Consider the following 21537-nt stretch of genomic DNA (forward strand, 5'->3'; position numbering starts at 1 on the left):
TATGAGGAGCTTTTCATAATCAATCAATAGATCAGTTTTAAAAATCGAGAATGTTCCTTACCGTAGCTCGGTGCAGCCCCACGAGCCTGAACTTTATTTTGGGTATCATGCCGGTAAACCTCAGAGAAACCTAGGGCGGTAGGGACACTTGTAATGACAACAGTATCGAAAATAGGTTGGCGTCGCTGTAGCCAGATAACCAGGCTAGACGGCAAGGAAGGGAGGGCGTACCGCCACATCCGGGCGCATGCACTAACAGCGTACAGAAAACAATTTCGATAATTCTGATGTTCAATATTGCCTTAATGGATTGTTTTGAAATGAACAATGAACATCATTAAAATCAACATGTTGTTGCACTGAAAACTCGAAATCGTAGGTATATTCTGAAAAGTTGATAGCCAATCGACCTAGAAAACACAAAGAGAGGAAAAGAACAGGAGACGGTTCACTAATTAGGTTCCTTCCAGTAAACATTTTCTTTTATTTTTATTTTTATTTTTTTGCAAACGATGCCTTTGAACTGAGTGCACACATGAACTTTTCAGTGCTTGTTACATGATTTAGCGTAAAGAGATGTTCCTCAGAACACCTTTCTCCACTCTCACAAAGCGTCCTCCGGACGAAGGATATTTCTCGCACCGTTCAGTCGCCGAAATTTTCTGTCCAGACAAAATTCCAGGCACAGAGACCTGTGTGTCTTTTAACTCGGAAAATCCATTTATCTACACTGTCAGTGACCCGAGTATGGCCCGATGGAGTATGGTATCGCTTGGTCACGAAACACCCTCTATCATCATCATTAACGTAATCGAAATACAGCAGTTGTTATCACAAGTGGTAGAACACTCTCGAGTTCGAATTATCGAGGCCTGTGGTCATATAGTTCACTGTCAATTTAAATAGAGTTAGAGACGGAATTTCAATAAACCCACCGATCTCATCAAGACTACCACATAGGCCGCGTCTTCTTCATCACTCTTGAACTCTTTGCGGTGCTCGGCGGTGCAAACAACAGCCACATCCACCGGAACAGTCACTGGCAACTCAGGGCCTTTGGTAGGGTCGCTCTAACGGCCGAACAAAAAGCAAACGACGAAGAGTAATATCTCTCAAGAAGTTCTCTTATGGGCTATAGAAGCAGCACCAGCGTCAACATAATTCGTATCAATGAATTACTAATGTTCTTATACGCAGCGCCAAGTATTTAGTATGATGAGATTCCTACCTGACACATCCGCTCCAGTCCACCTTGTTCCTGTTATAGTAACAAAAATAAATTGTGTTACTGTCGAAGCACAGCTTCGTGTTATCTAAATAACAAACCAACGAACATGGTAAAAAGGATTACGAAATTGTGATTAAGGCTAATTTTTAGCTGATCACATCAGAGACGTAGAAACCCGTCCATCTCGACATATTCCCTCCTGAAGTGTAATGCATTCGCATAACCTATACAGTAGAAGTATTTTTCTGCTTTACCGCTCACCCTTATTTTGTGTTCTGCGCACGTTCGAAAAACCCTTCTCCTCGTGAGAAGAGCGCATCGCAGAAGGAGAGACACAGCTCAAGCACGTATAAGCGGCGCGTGAGCTTTGAAGAAAAAATAAACAAGGAAACAAGGCAAGGGCCCTTCTCCACGTCACGAGAGCATCATGCCGGCCGTCCGCCGCTGCTTTCTCCGACTGTTTTTATGTACATTCGATACACAGCTATAACACAGCGCAGAGGGAAAATATTTTGCATGGAGACTTCTGGTGGACAGCTGACAGATCAGGCAGGATTTTCAGCTATGTTATTTGATACCTCACTACCCTTTTAATAATAATATCCATACAATTCTGCATCTGTCCTGTCGATCATGCATGATCGCCACGTTTTGACCAAGAGAACAGGGTTGCTCAGAATCTGGCAAAGACGGCTGCCAGGAAATGACGAACTCGCAATTTGACGGTTTTTCGTGGCGGCACGCGCTCGCCATGTAGTCCACCAATCCTCACAAAAATTCCTGCGTTGATCGCATATTGATTGCATGAAAACCAAAGCGCTTAGCTCTCCGCCTACTCGTCGTTTTTGCTGTTGCCTTGGTGTGCACTGAAACCGTCTGCGGAAGCGCCATCTGAGGTGCCGCACTTCCACCCGTAGGCAATAGACCTTTTAGGAAAGTAGGCGCTACCTGTGGCACGCAAGGGCTCATGGGAACTTCGAGCGCCTTCAAGCATTACGAGACGGCCAGAAGCGGAGGTTCAGGAAGAACAACAACATTGCTGGTGTGCGCAGCAGCACCGTCAGCCGGGGTAAACAATAACCGAAGCAGACGACAGAGCAGGTTCCTCAAAGTTCCCATGCTGCTTTGCGCCGCGCGCATCTTTTTACAATCGTCTATCCTCTCTTTTGGTTACCGGTGTCAGTAGCTGTAATGACAAATTACCGGCGGTGCGTGCGGCAGCCGATTGAAAGTCGTTAATGAATATGGTACGCCCGCCGTTATCTTAGGCTTAATTACACTTACACTTACAGATTACCATTCATGAGCAGGCCACGTTTCTTCAGATATTAGCAACTTACCCCAGAGCAGTTCAGAATTATGCAGAATGGTACTGATTTCCTTTTTTTTTTATGCCTTACCTATCGGAATATCCTTGCGTACTCTGTAAATTTTGTGTGCCATTCACCCACTGCCGGAGCGTTCCATCTCATAGAGAGGCTCGATGTAAAGAGATGGTGTCAGGAGGCCACGCTGAAAAATATAACCACTCAGAATTCTTCCTTAAAGCTACGTTTCGTCCCAAACTTCACAAGCTTGGTTACCGAAAGAATTGATAGAAAGCGCACCAACTGATGAATACAATTCATATTACTAGAACTGCGAAGTTAGGGAACTACGAAATCAGACACACACAAAGTGTCTTTGTCCGTATGTGTCTGTGTTCGTAGTTCGTCGGGGTTCTATTAATATGCATGATTGGTTACCACACCTAAGTACACTGTACAGGGTACTCTTTCGTTTTTCTTGTTTGACTGCAGCAGATGTTTGGAAAAGTTATAAGAGCAGCATAGATTACGTTCTTGCAGTTAACGATTTCAGGTTTCACGATTTCGAATGTAATACAGCGCAAGAAGGGGGACGAAGAAAGACCCAGGCGCTGTGTTGTCTGGTTCCTTCTTTGTCCGCGTTGTTGCGCTGAATTGCGTTCAGTATGTACCAACTTGCAGAATTCCCATGTAAGGGGGGGGGGGGGTTCCGTTAAGGATTCGTTTCATGATTTTGAAGAAGTAGAATGGCTTTCAACGAAGACAGTGGTTAATCTTATAAATGAGTCGGTCCACGTCCCTTGACAATTATGAATGAGCATGAACAACGGCGCAGCGCTTACTATGTACTTTTGCAGCTAAACAAGAAGAATACGAAGCGTAATAAATAAAAGACATAACTTTTGTTATGAAGCCTTTACTCCTGGTTTTGCATCAGCTTCAAATGTTTCTATCATAATTTGCATCAGCACTGTCAGCGTCATAGTAACACCCTAAACACCAATCTTTCTGAATCTCCTCGGTTATGCCACGGAATCCCAGCGTTCAAAATCCCAGATCTCCAAATACAGAATGCCAATATCCCAAACTATGGTATGAAATATTATATGTGCGATGTCTGAGAATGACTGTGTTTAAAAATTGGATGGCACTGAGCAGCCTTTCAGCTTCGCCTGTTTTCCGTGCCTGTCGAAGTCGCGTTACCAAATGAGATGCATGCGACTAGCGTAACAAAAAGGAAGCCACGTTGCTTAGCATATGGGCCTATATATGTAGTAGTTTTAGTCGAATTGACTGCAGGTCCACACGAGTGTGCTGAGCGAATGCACTTTCTGGACTGTGCCGATACGGGATTTTGGACATCGGGGACTTTGAACCACTGAACTCCTTAGCTGTGGGTTTTCCGGACACACCCCATCTGCAATATGTTCTCGAAACGACGTCCTTTCAATGTAGTCTTCAGTTTGGGCGACCAGAAAGAGAGTTCTCCGGTGAAGTCCGCAAAACAGGGTAACGAAGGTCCGCTACACAAAAGCAAGAGCCGAGAGTCGTCCTTAATGTTCTCCGTTGCTTATGCGGTTTCCCGAGGGGCACGTCTCCGTACACAATGCTCAGCATTCATCGATCTCCTTGTAAGCCAGATCAGGTCCCCCAAACTCACCTCGGAAAAGCGTGCAACGAAGAAGGCCGCCACTAGATACCCCACTGTTGCCGTTCCGGATCACTTCAGCGCGCTAAGTTTAGCGGCAAAATGTTTTTGTTGTTTCTGCGAACGAATCTAGTCTTTATACGTCCAAATAAAACGCGTATAACAACCTTCTCTGTCGTGTTTCACTTTTTGGTCCCGTTTTTAAACGTGTTGAGCGATCGGAAGGATCTAGTGCACGGCTGCGTGCATCACATAGCGTACCTGTCGTACCAGGCGCCGCAGGCGCTGCAGCCGTCTATTTCTCCTTCGGTGACTTGGCCTGGCTTGGATTGTGCTTCAACTGGATCTTTAGCGCGCTACAATCCACGCAAGCCAACGTCTGGTAACAATGGGGTATCTAAGGGCGGCCTCCGGCATTGCACGCATCGGGATAGGAACAAATACATGGGAAAATGGCGACCTTGGGGGACCTGAGCCAGATGGTAGCTCACCACATTCCCCTGCTTCACAACCTCGCTTTTTACCACAAGTCTTAGAGTAGGTTAGCAAAGGGCGTTAAACTCTGTCTTGGCCTTCTTCGAGCGACGTCAAACACGTTAGCCATGGCAGAAGAACGGGAACAATCGGTATAAGCTCTCAGGATGCAACAAACGTTCCGCTACTACGTGCTGGTTGCAACGCGCCTCCATCGCCATCCTCAGCATCGAGCCATTATCAGACCTCACCACTCTTCCTTTACCCAAGCTATCCAGACACAACGCGGTCTTATTCCGAAGCACAACCCACATGCATTACCAATTATCCCAACGTTCTCTACAGCCTCCGGACGTAAGAATTAATGTGCCAGGAATTCCGGGAAAAAAGGATATACCAACGCATGTTCTCTGCAGTGTGTCTTGAGTTATTAAAGAGCACGGCAGGCAGAATACAGATTTTCACATATGCATCTACGACATCATCCGGCTCCTCCTGTACGTTTGTTATTCCGGAGGCGAATATCGAAAGAGCTGTCTCACGTTATTTCTGCTTTGGACGCTGAGCTTCATGGGGTCCTCTTAACACAAAGTTTTATTCACTCCCGATCTTCAGTGGCTCGCTGGATCTATAGTGACTCACTGTGTGCGTTAGAGACTCTGACCTTCATTACGGGATATCTGGCATCAGTAGTGCAAGATGTCTTCTACACATGCCATGATGCCCTTAAACAGTCATGACATCCAATTGCAGTGGATCCCTATAGTCACTGCGGCATTGCAAGTAAGGCATTGCAAGTAACGAGGGTTAGGACGCTGCTTCACGCCGTGCTCTTCAGCTCAGGCGCGTCCAAATGATGCCCATTTATTTCACCAAGGGTGACGCGGGGCGAACGCTGACCCAGTTCCTGCAACAAATGTGCAGCACCTCCTCGCTAACAGGATCTGATCGAGATTCGCTTCTTTACACGGTCTACCTTTCGAATGCCACCTTACTTCACGCGAAACAACAACAACAACTTTATTTCAGGATGATGGGTGAGGAATTTCATCGCCGGGGGCGATACTCTACCCCACTGCTGGAGGAGGGGAATGAAGTAATGGGTCCCATTACAATGAGGATCGAAGTCTTGTGGCGTCCAAAAAGGCGAAGAAAGCCTTGAGGGCAGAGCGTTGGTTAGCCGGATGCGGCCAGGGGCCAAGCAATTTGATGAGGATGATGGGGCGGGAGTCTAGCTCGTTGAGGGAGGCGGAGAATACGGAGCGGAAAGGGTGGTAGTGTGGGCAATAGAGAAGAATGTGCTCGAGATCTTCAACAGCACCGCAGTGACTGCAGTTGGGAGAGTTACTTTGTCTCAAGCGGTAGCGCCACTGTGCTGTGAAGGCCGCATTGAAGGCCGTGCTGTGAAGGCCGCACGTCGAGGCGCATTGCATGAACTAATGCGGCGTCTTGACGAGAGATATGGGCTGCATGTAGAAAGCGAGCGCTGGGTCAACTCCGCTCAGCATGGGGGGTAGTATGTCAGCGGCCCTTTCGCCAGCGGCCTTCGACACCGCAATGGGCGGGAACCCATTGGAGATCGAGCCTATGTCCTGCTTCACGTGACAAACGACGACTGTCCTACATAGGATGCAGCTCTATGTACCGTGCAGTGCACGCCTTCTCTACAAACTGGGCCAGCATGACCCTCCGAACTGCAGTGAGTGTGGCGTTATAGAGGATGTAGAACACATCCTTCTAAGGTGTCAGAAATACGTTGACAGTCGAAGGGTTTTAGAGGGGAGTCTGTCTCGTGTGGGCTCCCGCCCCTTCGACATCGTGAAAGGACCTCGCTACGTACAACCGGGATTATGTACATTCTGTATGACTTCCTGAGTGTGTGCTGTGTGTGCCCCCATCGATTCCGACATTCTATGCTCACTTGGTTGAAACTTTTAAACTACATGTTTAAATCTATCACTTTAACTCGTTATCTGTTTGTATTTCCTGTGTGTAAGAGTCCTGGGATAGGAAGCTCGACTTCGTCGCGACTCCCATCGCCACATTTTCCTTCACTACATCACCATCACGGGAGAACACGGCAGATGGGACACAACAGACGTGCGATGTTTTGCCAAAATCAGTGCGGATGAGGAGCAACGCTTGAGCCGGCGCGTTATGTTGATGCAACAACCATGTCTGTCATCTTCCGCCTCACAGCATCTCTTAAACGCGCTAAAATTCCCTGCTTCGGCTATACGTTGACGACATGGCATTGTCATGACTGGCATTGCTTTTCTTGGGTTTTCCTCAGACGCTTTCAGATACATGTCGGCACGGTTTCCTTAGAAGTCGGCGAAGGATGCACATTCCTCAGGGCGTGTGTCGTGACATTGCCCACATCTCTGAGGTCGACAATGGCAAGCCCTTTCACCATCACCACCACCGACAATGACTTTCCAATAAAAAACACAGCCAACATCACCTTGATGTTTGATCGAATCACCACTTCCTTGTCTAGTCGAAGAGACCCCGTACACTACATTTTAATTTGAGCACCGAGTTCGATTACGCAGTCTTCTTAACAAATTTGAAGCCGAGTTTAACCCACACTCGTTGAACAGATCATTAAAATGCAAGCACGATGGGTGTAACGATGAGGATTGTATCATTTCATTGAGCTTGATGTGATGGTAGGGAAAGCGACACAAAACACAAGTAGACAGGACAAGACTCAAACCAGCAATGAAGCCATAATTATACTGTGTATACGGGAGACAGAAAACCAATAGTAAAGAGAAAGAATACACTTCGGCGTCTCAGCAAAGGAAATACGATGAAACTGATTCTTTTAGCCGGGAGCATTGGCGACGGCATGACGCTATATTGCATTATTTTACTCTTTAGTCTTGTTATTTGTCTCCCTCACACTCTGTGTAATAAAGGCTTTATTGGCGGGTTTCGGTCTTGTCTTGTCTGTTTTTGCCTTGTCTGCTCGTGTTTTATGTTTCCCTACCACCTCTTCGATGTTACAGAAATGATACCATACTCACGGTCGTAGTTCGATCCCCTTGATCCCGCTTTGTCACGAATACGACGAACAACTTCTAGAAAGCGTTCGGTCCAACGTCGAGAAGTCCACAAGTACTGATCATAGGTATCCGAAAAAGATGTTGGTTTATTGTTGAATCATGCTACGGCGATTCTCAGTAAACAGAACGCTCTCTCTGTTCAGCATAGTGCGTTTTCAAGAAAGCTCGGCATTTTTTAACACGTCTGGTACCCACTCACCAATTGCACACCATGTTGTAGCTCGTGCACTAGGACGGACGACAAATGCTCGGGGTCTTCGTGTAGACTGAAGATAGCAGCGTTCACCTAATTGAGAATCAAAATGTAAGCGTAATCTGTATCAATGTAGAATAAACTAGCTGCGGACAACAGTAGAAGGCAAAATGAAGTAAACGTATTTATTAAGGGCGTACCCATAAAACGACTGCAAAGAGGACCTTACCGTCAGCAACGGACGCGGAAGACCGTGGATCGTCGTCAGAGTATAAGAGGTTAAAAGACGTATCTGGTGTCTGCTTTAGTATGTGCACGGCAATAGATTATATGTTCAATTTCTAGTTGTGCTTCTCTTCCTGTAATTGCATGTTGCAATAAAGAAATTCAACGTTGCACTCTGTGACGCAAATTCCTGCCAATTGACAACTGACATTCTTCCCCCATCTTTGATTGCAAAATTTCATCCCACGGTCGCTTTTCGGATGCGACGAAACACCTTCCGTAAAGACGCTGCATTAATTCATCAAATGAGACTTAATGTTGCTTTTGATACGCAGTGGCGTTACCGCTTGTGACAATGAAACTGTGGCGATGAAACTCCCCACTCTCCAAGGTCGAAAATAAAGTTGTTGTTGCTTGTGAGAAGTCCACTCTCGCAGATGCTGTCATTGCGGTGATCTGGAAGATCTAGAGCACATCCTCCTTCATTGCTCGCACTACCAACCCTGTGACCAACTGGACCAACTGTGACCAACAAACCTGTGACTAGCAAAGCTGTGACCAACTGGAAATTACTATAGTGAACCGTTTTTTTTTTCAATTTTTTTTCAATTCAATTCATCTTTATTGCAATGCAAGCCAGAGTTACATAGGGGTGGCCAAAAAACAGCATCATGCTGTTTGACGAGGGCGCATCCCCCTGATTTAGTGCAGCAACAGCAAGCGGAATATACTAATTGTGAACATCAATCTTAATCGTGAAAAATACTACAGTGAAGCAAGGAAACGGAATAAATATACATATATACATCATAGAAAATTAGACATCATCATAGGAAAAAAAAATAAAGATAAGAGACATCATTAACTAGAACATAAACATAACACTAGAACATAAACATGGCCCGTAGTGCAACAGCCGACATGGATTTAAGATCAATTCCCTTCTTTAAATAAAAATTCAACAGCTTTGCGATGTTATGGGGTAGCGACTGATCTCCGCATATTGTTCGCGTCCTTGGGACTTTCCAAAATAGATCCTGACGTGTTTTGCTAACTATTCGACGTTGTAGATTGGATATTGACAAGATTAACGTATTGTTATATTTTACAGCTTTAAGGTATGTTTTTAGCAGGAGGAAATCGTAAATATTTTTTACCTTCATGATTTTTAGGCCATCGAAAAGATTTGCTGTGTGATGATCGAAAGGAACGCCTGCAATCAATCTGCCCTTTCTGTAACCAATCTTCCTCACTGCCCTTTCTTGTAATAGATAAAGTTTAGTAATGTTAGTCTTAGATGTCGTACCCCATACGAGGTGACAATAGGTAAGGTGAGACCGTATTAATGTATTGTAAAGAATAACCTTTACGAAGTTCGGGAATGCGTAACGGTAAGTAGACAGGATGCCAATGGCTTTCGCAATTTTGTTTTGAAGATACGTCAAGTGATAATCCCAAGTCAGGTTATCTGAAAATAGTACCCCTAGGATTTTAATCGACCTTACAATTTCAATGGACTGGTTACCTAACATGGTGTTAAAGGGAATGGATACAGGTTTATTACGTGTCCTATATAGCACTGCCTTAGTTTTGTTTATGTTATTAGATATTTTATTATGCTGTGACCATGTCCCGATCGCAGAAAGAGCCATGTTTGCATGCGTTACAGTGTCACTACTCGTGCTACCAGAAACAAATACACTAGTATCATCAGCGTAGATGAAAAATTTAGCTACTAGAGTTGTGTTTACAATGTCATTTATGTAAATGTTGAAAAGTAATGGACCTAAGATGCTCGCTTGGGGTACACCGGAAATAGTGGGAAGTAGACCTGATCGGAAATTATTATTCCATACATATTGGTACCTATTACATAGGTAAGATTCCAAGAGTGATAATGGTACCCCACGAATACCACAGTATTGTAGTTTGTGAAGCAATATTGAACGATCAAGGTGGTCAAAGGCCTTTGTAAAGTCTATATATATTCCTAGTGTGTATAGTTTGTCTTCCAGGTTACCGATGATTAGCTCCTTTAGGGAAAGCAGAGCTGTTTCTGTGGAATGGTTTTTACGAAAACCAAACTGTGAACTTGTTATCACTGTGTGCAGTGAGAAAAAAATTGTTAATCGGGCATGTATAATTTTTTCGAGTCCTTTCGAAAAAGTGGGAAGAATAGATATGGGCCTGTAATTGGCCAAGGTCGTTAGTGTTTCCGGATTTGCGCAAAACAATAACCTTGGCAACTTTCATTTTATCTGGATCGATTCCAGATATCAACGAAAGATTATATATGTGCGTCAATACTGGGGTCAACAGGTCTTATTTGTATATTATCACAGTCGCATGCTTTACTATTTTTAATGTTCATAAAAATTGTATGCAGTTCGTTTTCGGTAACCGGTGCAAAAAAAATCGAATCAGAGACGAAAGTAGACAATGTTCTACAAGCGTCCGTGATATCGCCAGGTTGAATGGCGCTTCGGCTAGCAATGTTTACAAAATGGGTGTTGAATTTTTTGCACAGATCGTTACCAGTTATCACTACATCATTGATCTTCATGTCAGTAATCTCGCGCTGATCAGTTTTTGTGACGTTTCTCAGCGCCTTCCATGTTGCCGCAGAACTTCTAACATCACCAAAAAGCTTACTGAAATAAGCAACCTTTGCGCATTTGACCTGCTTGGATACATATTGCGGTATATTTTATATTGTTTAAGGATGTTAGGGTCGCGAGATTTGATAAACGAGTGGGATAGATTGTTCTTCTCCGATATCAATTTCAGAAGCTCATCGGTGGCCCACGGCTTGCGAATGCGCCGTTTCACTTTGTAAGTTTTAAGAGGAAAATGTGCGTCATAGATACATTTGAATTTATAAAGAAACTCATCATAAGCAGTATTGCACTGTTTAACTTTTTAAGAACTCTGCGCTGAACGGATCATTGCTATGCGTCGTGTATCTTGTGTGTGTGTGCATGTGTGTCCCGTTTTTGTGTTTTCCATCTTTTTGCCTTTTTTTCTCTCTGCGGGAACATACCGCCCGTCTCGGAAGGCAGACGCCCTCTCTTTTTTTTTTCTTTCAGTAAGCGATACCCCCCCTCCTCCCAACCCTAAACAACTATGACCAATTTGCTTGGACCGTGGCCATATCCAGCCAGCAAAGCTCTGCCCTCAGAGCACTTTTAAAGCTTTAGACACCGTAGTACTTCGGTCCTCTCTTCAGCATTTCATTTCACCACATTACCGCCCCTTGCCCCGATGAAACTTTCTACTCATCATCATTCAAATGAAGTTATTCTATCGTTGATGATCAACGCCTGGAATTCATCATAGTCCGCATGTCTACACTACACTGACTTCGACCACCTCCCCTCTTAGCCGTTATCGGTATTATTTTGTTCTCCGTACATCTGCTGAGAGGAATATGAATGTAAAGGACGACAGTTGAGCTAGTTGATTAGACATGGCCTTAGAAAGCGGCGAGCGACCTGCGTACCTCGCGCGCCGCTTTGCGCCATGTCTATAGTTTGCGTCGGAAACGGCTCTTCTTCCTTTGATTTAAACCAGCAACAGCAACGTTTTTCATTATTATTGAGGAGTTTCATTGCCGGGGCCGATCCTCTAATCCATTTCAGGTGGTAATGTGGTCAAGTGTCTCACAGTGACCTCACAGTGAGGACCCAAGACCCACGTTGTCCAAAATGGTCAGAAGTGCTTTTAGGGCGTTCGTGGCCTGGAGTTGGTCATGGACCAAGCAATTTTGTCAAAGAGACGGGGCGAGAGTCCCAACGGATTAAGATACTCAGAAAGTGCGCTTCAGGAAAGTTGGTGGAGTGGACAATGGAGGATGGGCTCAAGATCTTCCAGGTCAACGCACCGACGACATCTAGGAGAGTCCACAGCGGTGACGCCACTGATCTGTAAAAGCCATATCGAGTCGCGTCCGATGAATTAATGAAGTGTCTCGACGAAAGGTGTTTCGTGGCATACAGAAACTGAGCGTGGGATGAACTCTTGCAACCATAGATTGGAGGAGAATGTCATTTGTCCATTGATGGGAAGCCAGGGGTGCCACTACCCTTAGTGTTTAGGCGCTTCTGTTGATGAACGTTCCACTATTAATGTGTCGTGTTCTTGATGGCAGGGCAGGGCCCACGTAAGGGTGCCCCAGTTAGTATTTAAGCAGTTCGTGTACTTTTCAACAAACCTTTGTTGAAAGTGCATCTATGTGTCGTGTATCTCTGTCCGTCTTTGTCTCTGTAGCGCTTTAAAGTTATACTCTGTTACCCTGTTCTTCCACGCTCTATGTTGTTGTTTATTTGTTCGTTACATATTTTGTGCGTTATTCTACGAATAGTTGCCTATTTGCCTTGTTTGAACAGCGCAGTGTAACAATGCGATATGTTTTGATATGCAACTGCGGACGAGCATTAAGTTTAAACTAATTATATTAATTACTTCAGTTTATCGCTTTCTTCACCATGCCCGGCATCATCCGAAAAAGGCCCGTCAAGTCCTCAAAAGGCGTCAAGTCCTCGTTGATGCGGACCACTTTGTTTCCATTGAAGTCTCTGCCTTCCACGAGAGATGGGTACACGATCTCGCTCGCAGTCGTCCCTAAGTATAGAGATGAAGGAGAGTGTTGGCTTTGGAGAACAAAATGCAGCGTGTCATCGATGGTATACGAATTTTTTGTTATAACTTGAAACCACCTTGGGAAAGATATATAAGACCAAAGACCGGGTCAAGAGACTTAAATCCTGGTGTCCTCGTTCCGCTACTAGCTGTTACAGGATCGAAGGGCGGGAACGTACTGCACAACTTAACTACCTCACAGAGAAAGCCCTGGAGGTAAGACGCGGTGCTCCTTTGACTCCCCTTATGACAGAGTATATTCGTGCGTTCGAGACCAGACACCTCGAACTTATGCGTCGTTCGTCTATGGCGTATCAAATCGCGTTTTCGCATTCTAATGCAGTAGCTGGGCCAGAAACACTGCGTTACCTACACAGCTCACAAATTCGGCAAAATCAGCAGATTATGTCCCACTGTTTTTTCCCCGATGATGAACCGGCACGCATTCCCCAGATAATGCAGCAGCATGTTTTCACCCAGGAGGACACGCGTGCCGTTCCACCGTCCAGTTCCACTGTTTGTAACCACTGTCCAATGTTCAGCACACCTGAGATTTCCGCCCTTCAAATGGATTTTATACCCGAAGAACTTGATGCGTGCGTTAAGAAGGTGAAGCCGGTTAAATGCCCTGGTCCGGACGGTCTTCCAGCCGAATTTTATGCGACGTTTTGGCCACAGTTACGTTCGTACTTTGTGACCCTTTTTAACAATCTGCTGCTCGGTGGTGCAGTTGAGCCAGAATGGGGCATGTAGTACTAATACCCAAACCGCGGTCAGATGCACAACGTACTGATTCATGGCGCCCCACTACCTTGCTTAATCACGATTACGAGCTGTTGACCTCTGTCATTGCAGACCGCTTACGCGATCGCCTCCCTACGTTGGTGCACCCCGGCCAGTGTTGCGCTGTACCTGACCGAAATATGTATCTAACACTTCTGGGCATCACTCAGCTTATTGTCTACACAACCAAACGGCGTGCCTCAGGTTATGTCGTTTCTCTGGACCAAAACCAGGCGTTTGACCGTGTACGTCACGATTTTCTGTTCGCCCTACTTCGGCATTATTGTGTACCTGATAATAGCCTGAATAATGTACCTTCGTTGTGCAACACTACAAAGTCAAGTCGAGTTGCCTCATACTTAATGGAGAAGTTGGGCCAGCGTTTCCCATTCTAAAGGGGGTGAGGCAAGGCTGCCTGCTCTCACCGATTCTTTTCACGCTAGCCATAGATCCCTTTCTGCGTATGGTGGAGAATGATCGTTTAGTTCAGGGTCTACCGTTGCCGGGCACAAGTCGATGGAAGGTCCCTGCGTATGCGCACGATCTTACGTTGTTCCTTGAGCGACCTGAGGAGCTTGACGCTGTCTTAGAAGACTTTGCCGCGTATGGCGCTAGCTCGGGTGCCTGCCTTAATTTGACGAAAAGCGCATGTATGAACCTGGGCAAGGGGGCTTTTCTGCCAGGTCCTCTCTGTCTCAAATACCCCTAAAGTCTTCGATCACTATCTTGGGAATTTCCTTCAGTGAGCAAGGAGTTCCTCGTTCAGTGTGGAGGGCACTCGTCGATAACCTCGAAGCGGAGATTGCCAAAACAAGGTCATTCACGTTCTCTATGAAGGAACGGACCTACTTGTTAAAGTCGACCTTGTGTCCCCGCATCTGGCATTTAGGGCAAGTTTCTCCCCCGACACCGGCAATTACTGCCCGCATTCATTCATTACTGTACAGCTTTTTCTGGGATAACCGAACTTCTCTTATTCCTCGTGCTGTTCTGCAGCTCCCAGTACGACATGGCGGTTGGAGCTTGCCAGATGTTACGGTAATATGTCAGACGCTCCTCCTCAAAAACTTCCTTCGTAGCTTGGACGACACCTCCAGTCCTTTTTTCCTCTTGATCGTCTACTGGTTTAGCGTCCTCTTACGTGAGATTTTACTGACGATGCATAGTACAAGCTATGTCGTAGCAGAGAATCCTCATCGCCTTTGTGTGATAGCAGTACGGCTGTTCCGAAGACTGGCTGAGCTGTTAGGTCCAGTTGAGATCCGCCAGATGTCTCCTATTCGTGTCAGCGAAGCTTTTGCTTGGTCGGAGGGAGACGCGAGAAGCCGTTCGGAACGCGTGGGTTTCCGATTTTCTGGTTTGACCCAGGGATGGCTCCCCGAGCGACCATGAGACTTCGGCTGGAAAATCGCATGGGGGATTTTGCCTTCACGCGATCGACTTCATGTTTGGGGTATACCAGGACCTTCCATGTGTAACATGTGTGACCATCCATATTTTTGGACCATGCCGTGTGGCACGATTGTTCTGACTGCACCTCAGACGTAGTCTAGGCGTTCCTGTGGTATCTCCTTTTGATGGTGACTACAATAGAGTTAACACACCGCGCGATCGCATTCGCCGACTAGCGGCTACTGTGGGTCAATATAATCTATGGCGGGCTAGATGCTACGCGATATTTCGTGGCCGAACCTTTGTACCGTTGCAAGCTCTCGTTTTTAGAACTTGCGAAGACATTGTTGCCAACCTTACTATGTTATATTGTGGCCTAGGAGAACGGGAGTTTAGTTCTGCGTGGCTTGATTGTGGTGTCATTCATGTAGGTAATGGCATAGTCACGCTTCCGGACATCCTCTGGAAGAGAGTATGTAACTACCACATGACTAATTACCTGCAATTCATTAATTAATTTTTTTAATTGGGGAATTTCGGATAAAAGCGAGATAGCAGATTGAGAGACTATCCTCGTTGAACACCTTTGCACGTTTAAAAAGTCCTGAAACACGCACGTGCGCTAAAATATCCATCCCCGAATTTCGGTATGCGCCAAAACCGAAACCGCGGCGACCCGGAACGCTGGGAGAACAACGCTCATTTCACGTCAGAGGGCCACGTGATTTGGAGCGGTGGAGATAATTGGAGTGGGTGCCGCTCAGCTGGACAGATGAACTACTCTCCGGCATAGATAGGCCTCCGTCGGCGTGGGTGATGCACTCCTCAGGCGCGCTTTTTCGGTTTTACCTCATTTGCACACCGAAATTCGGGGATGGATATTTTAGCGCACGTGCTTGTTTCAGGAATTTTTAAACGTGGAATGGTGTTCAACGAGTATAGTCTCTCAATCTGCTATCTGGCTTTTGCCCGAAATTCCCTAACTAAAAAATTAATTAATGAATTTCATGTAATTAGTCATCTGGTTGTTACTCTTTTCCAGAGGATGTCCTCCTGGCCGTAGAACTCAACTGCAAAAACAACATCTATGCTGCTCTCACAGCTGTTTTATAAAAATTCTGATCAGTTTTTAATGACGTAACCTGTATATACATATATACAGGGTGTCTTTTTTAGGCGATACATATTTTTTCATAAAAAAACTATAAGGGCTATAGACATGCTGCTTATATTTCTATCATCTCTGGGCCGGCGGACGTTTTTGGCCACATGTTGCTCGACCCTCAAATGACTAATTACCTAAAAATCGTTAATTAACTTTTTAATTATAAAAGCTACGAACTTGTCCCAATGAGAACATCTGTTCCTTTCGGTGACCTGATATCGTATCTGTTTTTATAACAAAAATCCGTTCGGTAGATCGTCTGCAAGAAATTCGTGAAGGAACACCGTTTTTTCTTTATTTTGTTCATTGCGCATCTTCGGAGGCGCGTCTTTCTTTCACCCGAAATGTGAGATGGTGAAGGAGTCTCATGCGTCGAAGATGCTGCCACAGTGCCGCGTCATGCGTCTAAGATGAGCTTTAACTTGCGGAAACAAAACAAAAACACATGTATCGTGTTACGTTGTCGGAACTGCCCTTATCTTGTGTGGCATTTTCTGTTAATATTTTTCCAGTACGCAAGAGGCGACAGTATGCTCTTTCACCTTCACATCATTTTCAGTAGTACGCAGGCAGGCAACGTTTGAGCGGATGGCGTCAGTTGGTCACGTAATTACATTACATTAAATTACATTTCATGATTACAGCATTAGATATAACATGCTACGTGACCTTCTGATGCCACTCGCTCAAACGTTGCCTGCCTGCGCACTGCGTAGGAGGCCCAAGAACGGCGAAACAGCCGCCCAGTGCTGGCACGGCGGCGTTTGAGCACAAATCATATTTATATACAGGGTGTCCCAGCTAAATGCGAACATATCCGAGATGAAATCAATTGCAATATAGCATATGCTGAAGGGCACTCCTTAGAGGGCATTAACAAACTCCTAAGGCAATGCCTTAGTTAACTTTCAATAATTAACTTTTAAAATAAAAACTTTCAAACTAAGCTACTTCAAAACTTTGAAAAATAATAAACTATTTGATAACAAAAGCTACAAAGTTTTCCAAGTGAGAGTATCTGGTCTCTTCAGTCACCTGATACCGAAGGGTATTTCAGAACAAAAATCCGTCCGACCAATCGTCCCCAAAAAATTCGTGAAGGAACACCTTTTTTTTTTCGTTATTTTGTTGATTGCTCGTCTTCGGCGACGCCTCTTTCATTCACGCTCAATGTGAGAGGGTGAAGGAGCCAGGATGTGATTTCCAGCCCCTTTGTAGCCGAAACGCATACGTTTGTTGTCAATGCTGCTGACTCAGAATTGTAATTCGACATGTTCTACATGAGCGAAAAAGAACAATCGAAATTCCTGCCCTAGAATAATCAAAAAGGGACATTGAGCGTCATTGATCAATACATTCAGAAGGAAGAAGATAGCAATATGTGTTCAACTCTGGACATATTCGGAAACTTGTGTTTGAACACGTTCTAGCTGTAAACACGCAGTTCAACAACAAGGCCAAGCTGCGGAAGATCAGCTGCGCAGAAACAAGCAGCAAGCAACTTCTCAGAAAAAGATAAAACACTGCAAGGCGAATACTAATCGCGTCACTTGGTGTGAGCATTCTACGCATGCCATTCAAAACGTAGTCAATGTTGCATCTACAAACGTATACCTGTAATTGTACTCCTCAAAGTACAACTTTTGCACGCATTTTGAAGTATGCTGCTGGCAGACCGTCCTCGAACAACTGTTCTGGACGAAGTAATAAAAGCTACAGGAGTTCAAGGGAGTATAGTGAAGCTCTTCAACTCACCTTCGTTCGTACTTTTGTATACTCGTAACAAATGAAGCTGTAAGTTGTTCGGCTTGCCACTGTATACGCAATTATTCCAAGTTATGTGTACAAACGCTACAGTAGAATCCCATTCTTCGAAACTAGACACTGTTTCGCTGTTTCACATCGAGGAAACGGATGAATTAGTCATCGAAATAGCTTCTCTGCCGAACACAACCACAACAAGAGGACGCCATGTTCTATTCCCGTCTTACGGAATGGAGCGACATCACGGAGCTATCGAGAGGTGTTGTGTATTGGCCTGGAGAACGAACACTAGCGGCGCTTCGGTCAGCCCTATCACGTAACGCTTTTACGTCACGGGCTGAATAGATTCTGGCGTGTGTGGAATTCTCTGCGGTTTCTGCACTTTGCTTCGATAGCTGTTTTGTCCGAGAAATCTGCTGTGACCGTTTTTATTTTTTTAGTGCTGCAGTGCGAAACTTACGCGACTGAAGGGCTCATCAGACTCGACATGGGAAAAGCAAATTACCGTCACAGTCGCGTCTGCAGTAAGTACTTTGCAAGCACCAGACGCTACCCAGTGCTCGAGGTCACAATTTGAGCGGTATGAATGTTTTAGCGTTTAGGTATGTATGAATGTTTAGCGAATGAAGGTTTTTTTTGAGATCTTGCAGTAGAGTCCTAGAGTGGAAAATCTCTCCACTTCATCATCACAATATAATTGTTGTTGTTCAGCTTTGAACTCTTGACGTGTATTACTAACAGTGTCACAATTACTGCTGAAGTGGCTAAAACCAATAAAACAATATATGAGACTGAGAGCAAGATTCTCCTCACCTGAAAAGGGAAACATCGACATGTTGTTAACCACTTGCTTGTGTTTCGTTTTGATGTGTACAGACGCAGGTTCAGTACAGGTAGCCTCATCCCTTCTGTACCTGGCCCTCATTTCCTTTGGAAATAAAATAAAAAATGAAATCTAAGTTATCGTCTTGGTTATTTTTAAGAAAGTGGTGTGTCACAAGGGCAGTGTCGCACTGTGTACAAGATGTTTTTATATTAGTGTGTGTCTTCACTCACATAACAGTTTTCGTATGCAAATATTAGTGAAACTCACATTATGAACTTTAGTGCACAGCTAAAAGAAGCTCCTATGTACTCTTGAACAGAGTATTTATCATATTTTTGGCACTTTGCTGTTGGTATGCATGTTGAACCTGCATCGGTACGGTACATAAGCAATTCTACAGGTATATGCTAAAGAAAATAGACACTTGCTATTAATTTAACAAAGTGACTTCATCGAAGTTCCTACTACAGCGGAAGAAACTGCGTTCTTTCTCATACACAAAAAGTATGCTGACTGGACTTTTGTTATTCCTGTCTGAATTTGAATTTGCGGAATATAGCAGCTCGCACGCCTTACAGACACGCCCTGCTCCGCCAGTTCTCGCTTGATACAAATGCAATTTTGTCTCCTTTTACTCGTCCACGTCTTTTTGGTTCTGTATTTCATGCGTGGGTCAAGCTATGCTCAAAGCTATGCTCAAGCTAGTATCAGAGTCGTACCAGCACAGTTGTACGCAAACGCCGAACACACAAAACAAGTACTCAAGAGCTATGCGTCGTCTGCTGTCCTGCCTCGCATCCAATCCGTGACGTCACGGGCTACTCCCCGCGAGGTGGCGACACCAGAACTTCTCCAGGCGAATAGATCAGGGAGAGCGGACTGTTCGCCTCCACCACACACACGGTCAACGCGGGGACATACCAATCCGCGTGACGTCACTCGCTTCACGAGGATTTCTCCCACTTCCGGTCCCTCGTGTGAACCCACCCTAAGCGGGCGAAAAATCCCAGACTACACAAGAGTAGCGGAAATGATGTCACAAGCCAGCAGGGGAAAACAGTCCCAGAGCAACTGGAGAGTAACAACTGTTCACATCTCTGTTTCTAAGGAGGGTAAGCCGTGGTTATGGCGTCACACACATGCACGCTAGGCATCGCCGTCTGCTATTCGTGATATTGGACTCAACTGCTTCCTGAAAGCTTCCCGTGAACACGTTGCAAGCTAAGCAAATAAGCAATTTAAGAAAATGTTTCGGTGTTAGGTTTGGTCTGTTTTGGAGTGCGCAATTTGGAGTCGAAGGCTGGATTCACACAGTCGGACACTTCCACGGTGTGCACAACGTGTCCGTATTTGCTTTAAATTGCAGGTATTTTACAGCTGTGCAGGACATGTTGCACACCACGTGATTCTTGTTTATGGCGCATTTTTCATGCTAAACCCGGTCCCGCCTCGGATTCCACCACTCGTGAGCTAGACTAAATGTACACTCCTTATTAGCGCTCCGTATGTGCATTTGGTTTAAATCGTGTTGGACAGTAATAATAAATTATACAAGTCAAAATTCACGTTGCAATATGTGTTCGGTGCCCGCAACCATATTGCTCGAACGATGCTCGTTACAATGTGCATATTCTACTGCAGGTCATTTGCGTCTTGTTGCAAAACGGCCTTCAAAATGTTTATGCTGTTGGCCCAGTCAGCCATCTTGAGCGCTGAGCAACTCCTACTGTTCGAAAAATCATATCGAAGGTGGGTACTTTTGCGTCAAGTGACGTTACGTCAGACCCAACTAGCGGGTTACTTGGCGGTGCTAGAGCTGAATAGGAAAACGCGCCCGAAAAGCTCGCATCGCTTTTTTCGGAGCCGGTCGACGTTGTGCGCGCCTGAAAACAGCAATTTTACAATCTTCTGAGTTATTACCGCTTAGTAGGGTATGTATTTGGGGAGTAAATCCGACATGGGCTGTCTGTTTTGACAAGAAAACGTGCACTCGCCTTGTTGAATGTGCACGTTCAATAAAGAAAATTCTATTTATCGAGACATAAAATGGGTAGAAATGCCTGCAAATGATGACAAAATTTCCTCCGCGGTATACGTATAGCGTTGGCCCATAATTTTGTTAAGAAAGAGGAATTTTCTTAGGATTTTTTTAACTCGGTCGGTTCAACACACCGTATAATAACTTACCATAATCGAAGAACATGAGCACGATGGTGCTAACAAGGAGTTGATACATTTCGTCGACACAGCGCTGACACCTCTTGTACCACCAGTAAGAAGACGCAGACGCTTTGGACTTGAAAAGGATAGATCATCTATACGTCCGCTAGTGTAGTCACGGTAGGCAGGCAATTCTCTCTCGTGCAAATGTAAAATAATCCCCCGCTTCGGCTGTGCCGTCTGAGACGTCCTGCCAAACGTGATCGATGAAGCTATTGTCAGAGATGGCGAAACTATTAATCCACTCCATCTTTAATAGCGGGCATGATATCGTCTGTGTATGCTATTACGTCTCTGGCAAGTTTAGAACGCAATAATCTAAGCAGATTTCAACCGTTTCTGGGAAGAGGCATTGATAACGATGCTTTGGCCTTTCTAAGGCTATACCACTTAGCTAGGTAGTCCACAACTGTACAGATCTTATTGCTTCCAATATGCAAAACATTGGAAGTAATCATGTCCCTCGCCACTTGTTGGACACTAGACAGCTGTCAAATATCATATATTGTTCCAAAATCAAATTGAGAAACATTGTTAACACTGTCTGGTTTCGTCCCATTATGTTTTGATTACGCTTTCCAAGGTACACGTCACAACGGTCCT

At 45.0% G+C, this 21537-nt stretch overlaps 1 protein-coding gene across 1 annotated transcript in view; it reads right to left on the minus strand.

The window, feature by feature from the left end:
* LOC135378850 (uncharacterized) overlaps nucleotides 1–21054 on the minus strand; it is a 61842-nt gene extending 40788 nt beyond the window's left edge. Inside the window, exons 1-7 of the mRNA XM_064611987.1 lie at nucleotides 20902–21054; nucleotides 18702–18816; nucleotides 12608–12766; nucleotides 7928–8014; nucleotides 2629–2740; nucleotides 936–1258; nucleotides 62–130 (exon numbers count right to left, since the gene is read on the minus strand). The gene's annotated coding sequence lies outside the window, so the exon portion shown is untranslated. The remainder of the gene's footprint in view (nucleotides 1–61; nucleotides 131–935; nucleotides 1259–2628; nucleotides 2741–7927; nucleotides 8015–12607; nucleotides 12767–18701; nucleotides 18817–20901) is intronic.
* Between the last annotated feature and the right edge of the window lie 483 nt (nucleotides 21055–21537).

The sequence above is a fragment of the Ornithodoros turicata genome, chromosome 1 (genome assembly GCF_037126465.1).
Source record: "Ornithodoros turicata isolate Travis chromosome 1, ASM3712646v1, whole genome shotgun sequence".
NCBI lineage: Eukaryota > Metazoa > Arthropoda > Arachnida > Ixodida > Argasidae > Ornithodoros > Ornithodoros turicata.